General features: G+C 40.0%; 1 pseudogene; it reads right to left on the minus strand.

Annotated features, from left to right (window-relative positions):
- Positions 1–535: 535 nt before the first annotated feature.
- On the minus strand, positions 536–2983 carry Zfp532-ps1 (zinc finger protein 532, pseudogene 1; annotated as a pseudogene).
- Positions 2984–7945: the final 4962 nt, after the last annotated feature.

Below are 7945 nucleotides of genomic sequence, written 5' to 3' on the forward strand. Positions count from 1 at the left end.
GAGCTGGAACACACAATCTGTCCCTAGATTTATTTTTATTATTTGTATTTGTGTGTGTGTGTGTGTGTGTGTGTGTGTGTGTGTGTGTGTGTGTATGTGTACTTGATGGGGAGGCCACAAGATAGTGCTGGGTCCCTTGGATGTAGAAATACAATTGATTGTGAGTTCTGGGAACTCAACTGTGGTTCTCTGGAAGAGCAACAAGCAGTCTTTTCCAGTAAGCCATCTCTCCAGTGACAGGATTTGCTTCTTCATTTTCAAATACACAGAAAATTCTAAATACAAGTAACTGATTTCTTACATAACTACATTATACTCTAAAATATATATTATATACAAATATATACCATATATTCATGAGATATTTGAGACCTAAATGATAGTATAACAACATGCCTTTTATAAACAGCATATTGTCACAATTTTTATTCTGTAAATATTAAATGTTATATTAGATTAGGCATGTTGAAGCAACTAATATTCGTGGTTTAAATATGCTTTTTCTATTCTTTTGTTTGTCTTACTTTTCATATTATTTCTTTTCTCTCATTTCATTTTACTTAAATTGATGGAGATTTTTGTGCCTAAATTTCTTTCTTGACATGATGGCTTAGTGAAAACAGCTCCTATTGTCAACCTGATGACCTGAGCTTGATCTAGAGGGTACTTATAGTGAAAGGGGAAAACGAACTCCTATATTTTTTCTCTGACTTTCAAACATATGTCATAGAATATGTTCACCCACATACATACATATATACAAACATACATACATACATACACACACACACAGAGGAGAGAAATGCTAATCATTTAATTTATTGTGGCAAAATGCACACTCAATAAAATGGGTAATGTGAACCACTTATCTGTGTGCAGGCTAAAAAGTCACAAATGATTTTCAGTTTCTTCAGTGGCTTGGTGGTGGCTCCTCTGGGAGGCCTGAACTCTAAAATTGGCTCCTCCAAATACTGTTTGGGACTGGGAACCTTGGCATCCTTCTTTATCTCAGCTTCCTCCTCGTTGGTAATGTAGCCACTCGGTTCCTTTATGTCAGGGCCCTTGATCCCATGCATCAGCTGTATGTGCTTCGCCAGCATCAGTCACTTTGGTGAAGGCGAGCAGACATCAACGTTCCCGATGCCTTTGTGCTTGATGTGATTGTAGCACAGGCTGTGGGAGGAGCTAAAAGACATCACACTGGTGGCAGGAGTGCTTCTTCATTTGCTTCCCATGTGAGACAGATACACATCCCTCCGTGTGAACAAGTAGTCACACTCCCAACACATCCACCAAAGACTGACCATCTTTTTAGATTCTGTGGATTTCTTTGCAGGAGGTGGAGACTTCTTTTCCAATTTCTCTTTCCCATTCATGGACTTGGCATCCTCTCTGCTCTGGTTTTCTGAATTCTGAGTTGCAGCTTTAATATTCAAAGCCAAGTTTGGAGGCCCTTCAATAATTTTCAATGTTCCATGCGTAGACTTGATATGGTCCATCATAAGTCGTTCCTGGGCATATAAAAGAGAACAATAATCTGGACACTTGAAAACAGACATCTTCTGGTTTTCAATGTGTTGGTCAATGTGGTGATATAGCAAGGTTTGCATGGTGAACACAGTGTGGCACGTGGAAGACTCATAGATTTTTGGTTCTCCTATCTTGATGCCAGGATGCTTTGTGTAGGTGTGGGAATATGTACTTGAGGTAGACTTAAATGCCATTGGACAGATGGGGCACTTGTAGAAGACTTCACAGTGAGAATCTTGAATGTGAGACCTCAGTGTGGCCACATCAAAGCATACAACATTGCAATGTACACATGGAAAGCCACTGGGTGTAGTGTAGACAGTTCTTGGTGACGTGACTCTGGAAGTGTGCTGACCTGCAGATGGCCCTGCACTTAAGGCAAGTGTAGGGAGATTTGTGCTAATGGATTCTCTGGTGGGACGCATAGCTGCACTGGTTAGGAAGCAGCATCTGGCAGACAGTGCAAGTCTTTTGTCCACTCGTATCTGCAGCATGCCGGAAATGTGTAGCCAGGGATGTCTCATCCTGGAAGTCTTCATTATACTCCAAACACGTAAGACTGTGCTACAGAGCTTGGAGGGGTCTTCATTAGGGGCAGAGCTGGGCTGATGGGTGTGCTTGGGGGAGCTGAGATAACTGCCCCCATTATGCCAGGCTGGACTTTCGTGACAGTGTGTGTGGCAGCTCTCACAGAGCTCTGCAGAGTGGAAGCAGTAATATTTGCTAGATGGAGAAACTATCATCTGGTTGGCTGGGACTGCTTTTAGGATTAAGTGGGAACACTGCATTACCACGACATTCTCCTTATGCCCTTGGGCATGAGAAAGGAGACTGCACTTGTAAAAACCAAGGTCTTTGTACATGACAGCATATTACTTTGATGCACACTACCCCTGTCGTAGTGCTGGCTCAGGCTCTTTGCCAGGGCAAAGGAGTCCCCACACTCCAAATCTTATACCTGCACATTGGTAACATGATCCCTGCATTGGGAGGAGGATTGAGGTTTGGGATTTTCATTTTTACAACTCACCACATAAATTGTAGGTGATTGTGGGTCTGACAACACTAGCAACTTTTAAATGTCTTAGCACCACACTCAGCGTGCCTGCTCCTAGCAACTAAGGGCTCCAAGGACAGCATCACCTGGTTAAAAGTTTAGCCTGAGTCATCCCAGATCATTGAAAGCAGTCTTACAGGTCTCTCCTTTTCCACAGTGGGTAAAAGAGGCCAGGAATCTAGTAGGGAGTATGGGTATCCTTAATTCCAACTGGGAGAATAAGGAAGAAGGAACCCATAAAGGGGAGAAAATGGAGCTGGTGATATTTTTCAGATGAACTCAAAGGCTGGCTTACATAAGGAGACAGGCTAGGAACAGGCCAGCCTGTGGTCAAAGTTGAAAGTTATAGATAGACCTGCAGCTCTCTATGTCTCGATGTAGCTCTTTTGTCATGGAATTCAGCAACCATTCTGGAAACATACACTACATGAGTATCAAACACCCACATAGAAGGGGAGGGGGAGGGCTTAGGGGGGTGTTGGCCTGGAAACCGGGAAAGTAAATAACATTTGAAATGTAAATAAGAAATACCCAGTTTAATAAAGATGGAGGAAAAAAAAGAGTATCAAGTATTTCTCTGGCTCTTGGCAGGAACAAAAAGGCACGGTTGACTTAATCCTTTGCTGTCTATACAGTTGGTGTTTCTCGTTTTGGGTGCTATTGCCAAATGTTCTGGTGCATAGTGTCGGAATACACAGCCTCACCACCAACCCAGCAATGAAGAAGCCTGGACTCTGCAAGTGGCCATAGATGAGCCACCAGGCTTCTAGAGTTGTTTCAGCTCAAGGCTGCCCGACGGGAGCATTGTGGAGGTGTTCTTTGACACATCCCTGTATAGTTCTCTAGGAAAGCTACATATTTCGGTTATTGTTTTGTGTTTTCTGTTGCATTTTTATCTTGTATTTATCTCCAGATATTCTTGGTACTTTTGTCTTCCTAAAGGAAGAAACACATTTGTGCATACAGACACTTGCATGATAGACTGTAGTCAACGTTCTGCTCCTTGAAAGGTCTGGCTGCTGTCAGGCGTGCACCCTACACCATCGTGACTGTACTCAACTCATTTCACCTGTAGATAAACGAGGAACATCTGGCCCTTGGGGGTGGGGGAGAGAAGTTACAAATGCTTACCACTCCTCCAGATTTTGACTTCCAATACTCGTTCAGTTCGCAACTCCCTTCAACTCCAGCTCAAGGAGATTTAGTGTTCTCTTCTGGTCTCTGCAGGGACCTTCACTCGTGTGCATGTGACTCCCCTTTCCCCACAGCATATACCCATAAGTAAAAATAAAAGTAATTTTTAAAAGTAAAATATATCTGTTATTGTTCAGTCATCAGCATGGACTTTCTCCAGATCCGTCATCTTGCAAATCTTACACTCCTTTTCCGCTGTACGGTAACTCCTCGGACTCCTCCCACCAGTTTGTGCTGGCAACACCTCTGCTTTCTGTGCTATGATTTGGCTATTCTGTACTTCACACCTAAGGGAAATAATATGATCCTTCTGCTTCTCGGTTGGCTTAGTTCATTTAGCTTTATGTCCTTAATGTTCCTTTGATGTTGTTGTTTTTGAATGCTTGTATGGGTGTGGTGTGGGCAGCAAATACATGTTAATGGAGATTTGGATGCAGAGCTCCACTCAGGGTTTAGTCTCAGGAACACTGTCCACTTCCTTTATGATGAGTTTCTCATTGCCTTGGAGCTTACCAGCGAGGCTAAATTGGCCAGTGAGTCCCAGCAGTCTCCTGTTTCCACAGCACTGAGATCATAAGCACTACCATTACCCTGCCTAGACCATTTTTGTGAATGCTGAACCTTAACGCCAGTTCTTGTATATGTAAGGTTTTACCAACTGAAACTTCAAAAAAGTCTCCTCTTTTATAGCTAAATAATATTGTATTGTGTGTCTATATCATGTGCTCCCTCTCTATTTCCCTGTTAGTGAACCATGGCTATTTCAATGTTTTAGCTGTTTTGAACAGTTGCTATAAAGGATACTTGAAAATACTACTCTGTATAGTGGTAAATATTAAAATAACGAAATGAGACACCATGCCACACTATCGCTGGCTACTCTCTGGGTCCTGCGGCCATCTTGCCACCGTGACCAGTCCCAGCAGTGACTTACCCTTCTAGTTCCCATGGAGGGTTGCTACCATGCCAGCTCCAGGCAACAACTGCCTATCATGGCTCTCTTGCTTCTGACTCACAATTCCGAGGAACGCAGTAAAATCAAAACTCTAGAAGCTTGGAATCCATCAGTCAGATTTATATCAATAAATTCTCACCCCACAAAAGGTCCACAAAATAAACTCAGAGTCAATTGATATTGATATAAACCACCCACCTCTATAAGACAAAGTGTCCTGAAATAATCCATCTCTTATGAGAAAATCATAGCCACCTGTGTCTATTTAAAGTCACAGAGATCGCCGGTGTCCTTCTCTTTCTCCATCTCGGTGGTTCTCCTTCTCTGCCTATCTCTTCCGCCTCTCAAAAGCTCTGCGCCCGCCTTACTTTTTCACTGCCCAATCACAGGCCTTGCTTTATCTTCTGCCTGCTGCCCTCATCTGCGTATAGACATCAACCCACAACTCTGAATAAACCTCTGCCTGCAGGTATGCCGAGATACATGTCTCACAGTAGAACTGCTGGAGCATACAACATTTTTAAAGCCATTATTGTTTTCTATAGCACCTACACGACTTTCACTTCTACCATAGGTGTCCTAATTATTGCACAAGGAAAGATATGTGCTTTAAAAAAAGATATGTTTATTCTATTAATTTAAAAGTTTTTCATATTTCTGTGCTCACCTCAGAAATTACCATGTTTGTTCTTCATGCATCAAGTATCTTTTGGTATTTTTCTCATCTTCTGAACAGTGTAAGAACTGTGAACTATTTTAATTGAAACCCCTAATCTCCTCTATATTGTATGCCAATGTTGTTTGATACTGTAATTCTCTTTGTATTTCACACTAATGAAACTGCATTATTATTCCTGCTGCATTTTACAATCTTATTTTCTTGGTCCCTTATTCTCTTCCAGATCTCAGAGTTTTTATTCAGCAGTGTTTTTCTTCTCATGTCTCTAAAATATCTTCAGGAATGCCTGTTTGCGTAGTCTGCTATGTGTCACTCTCCTATGTAGTCTTTGGTTTTGTTTATTTTCCGAACATGTTTGGGTTGGTTGAAGTTTCTGCACTAGCTATGATATTTCATATTCCTATATTTTAATTTGGGGTTCTGAAAGAAATCATATCATGGCGTCCTGATTTCTTGGGCAATGATCTTGTTTTGTTTGTTTGCTTGTTTGTTTTGAGAATTCAACAGTCCAGTTGTTTCCCTAAGGAAGGAATAGTTTCTGCTTCAGTTCCATCTCAGGTTTCACTATTCTCTTTCACCTCCAGTTGTTTCACCTGACTCTTGTCATTATTATTTAAATTTTATTCAGTTTCTTAAACCTTTGACTTGATGAGTTTCGTCATATTCACTGTGTCCCTTCTCTTCTCTTAGTAATGAATGAAACACTTGCTAGCCCTTCTCTTGCGCTCTCTAGTCCTCTTGCATTCTCTTTGTGTTCTATTACTTTGTCACTCTGACTCTTGACTTCTAAACTGCTTCTCAGTCTCTCAGTCTCTTCTAGGCGCAAGTTTCCACTCCAAAATTATCTTTAAAAACTGCCTCACTCGATTCCCACCAAATTTCCTCAGCCTTACTTCATCTTGTTACCCACCCAGCCCAGATTTCAAATTCAAAATTATTTAGGTAAATTTCCTCTTAAATATTAGTGTTTCTTGGTCAGTTGTGTTTCATCTTTTGAGATCTCTGTCCAATTCACACCCCATTTTGGATTGAGTTGTTCGTTTCCCTGATGTTCCAATGTTTAGGTCTTTATATATTCCTTCTTTCCCTCATTGGGAATTCTCCTGCCCAATTTCCTTGATATATATTTGACTACTTATATATACCTCTGTCCACATGGTTAGGAAACTTCCAGAAAACCAGAACAAAGAAGTATTCTGCTTTGATGTCCCAAGTACTTAGCAGAGCACCCAACGCTGTGAATGAATGAAGACACTAAGAATGAATGAACAAATAAATGAACGACAACAGATAAAAGGGGAAGAACATTTCAGATACAGCCAGATTATGAACTAATTTCCTACTTTAATGTTATTCATCTTGAATGTTGGAAGCCTGGGAACTGAGAACCTCAGCGACTATTAGCATGACACCCGAGTATCGTGACTCTAAGTAAGGAAGCTATTTCTGTATTAAAATGAAGGAAGAAGCATTTTAGAGATAAAAGTATATTTCTTCTACAAACAAACATCTTAATTTTATTGTAACTTATTATTGCCTTCATCTTTTCATTTAAAATTATTTTCAGGAACTGTTTAGGTTACCATACTGTTGAGATTTCCTGGGTGTAGATTCAGGATGATCCAAATGCGACAGACAGAAGAACTAATAAAAATCAGAAGAAATTGATAGAAACAAAGAAAATCTTACAAAGAATCAACAAATCTAGAAGCTGGTTCTTTAAAAAGGAAAACAGTATCAAGAGATTATTGGCCCAGGTAACCAAAAGAGAGAAAGATATTGCTCAAATCAACAGAATTAGAGATGAAAAAGAGGGCATGACAGAAAAACAATTAAATTTTAACAAAGTAATTATTCAGTTTATCAGTCCTTACATTAAGATTTTAGAAGAAGCCACAAATCCTTGCCTTTGTTTCCTTTCCCCCTCCCTGAAGGCTTATACTAAGTTTAAACTTTAAAAACTCTTAGACAATCCTGGGTGTGATGGTGTTCACCTGTAACCCAAAACTAGAGACGATGAGGAAGGAATACTGCTCTGAGTTATATGCCATGCTGATCTAAAACAAAAAGAAAAAAACTAATTATTTATTAAAGAATGTGTGGCCTTTTCTTGTTCCTTTCAATGATATCTTTCTTCAGAAAGACAGACAGACAGACAGACAGACAGACAGAAAGAAAGAAAGAAAGAAAGAAAGAAAGAAGGGAGGGAAGGAAGAAAGGAAGAAAGGAAGAAAGAATGAAGGAAGAAAAAGAATAAAGGGAGAAAGGAAGGAAAAAAGAAAATGTTAAAGTTGAGTAGGAAGTGTACTTCAACTATTGGAATAATATAAGCTGAAAATAAACAAGAAATGTGAGAAAATGAGGAAATAACAGTAGAAATATAATGTGCGATAATCCTCTTCTTGGAGTAACATGCTATTGAGCTATCAAAAACCATTAATATCTTGGGATAAATTAATAGGACAGATAATGTAATCAGTCACTGAAATATTCCTGGCAGGTTTGACTGGACTTGTTACTATTAGAAGAC

Source organism: Rattus norvegicus, chromosome 3 (assembly GCF_036323735.1).
Source record: "Rattus norvegicus strain BN/NHsdMcwi chromosome 3, GRCr8, whole genome shotgun sequence".
NCBI lineage: Eukaryota > Metazoa > Chordata > Mammalia > Rodentia > Muridae > Rattus > Rattus norvegicus.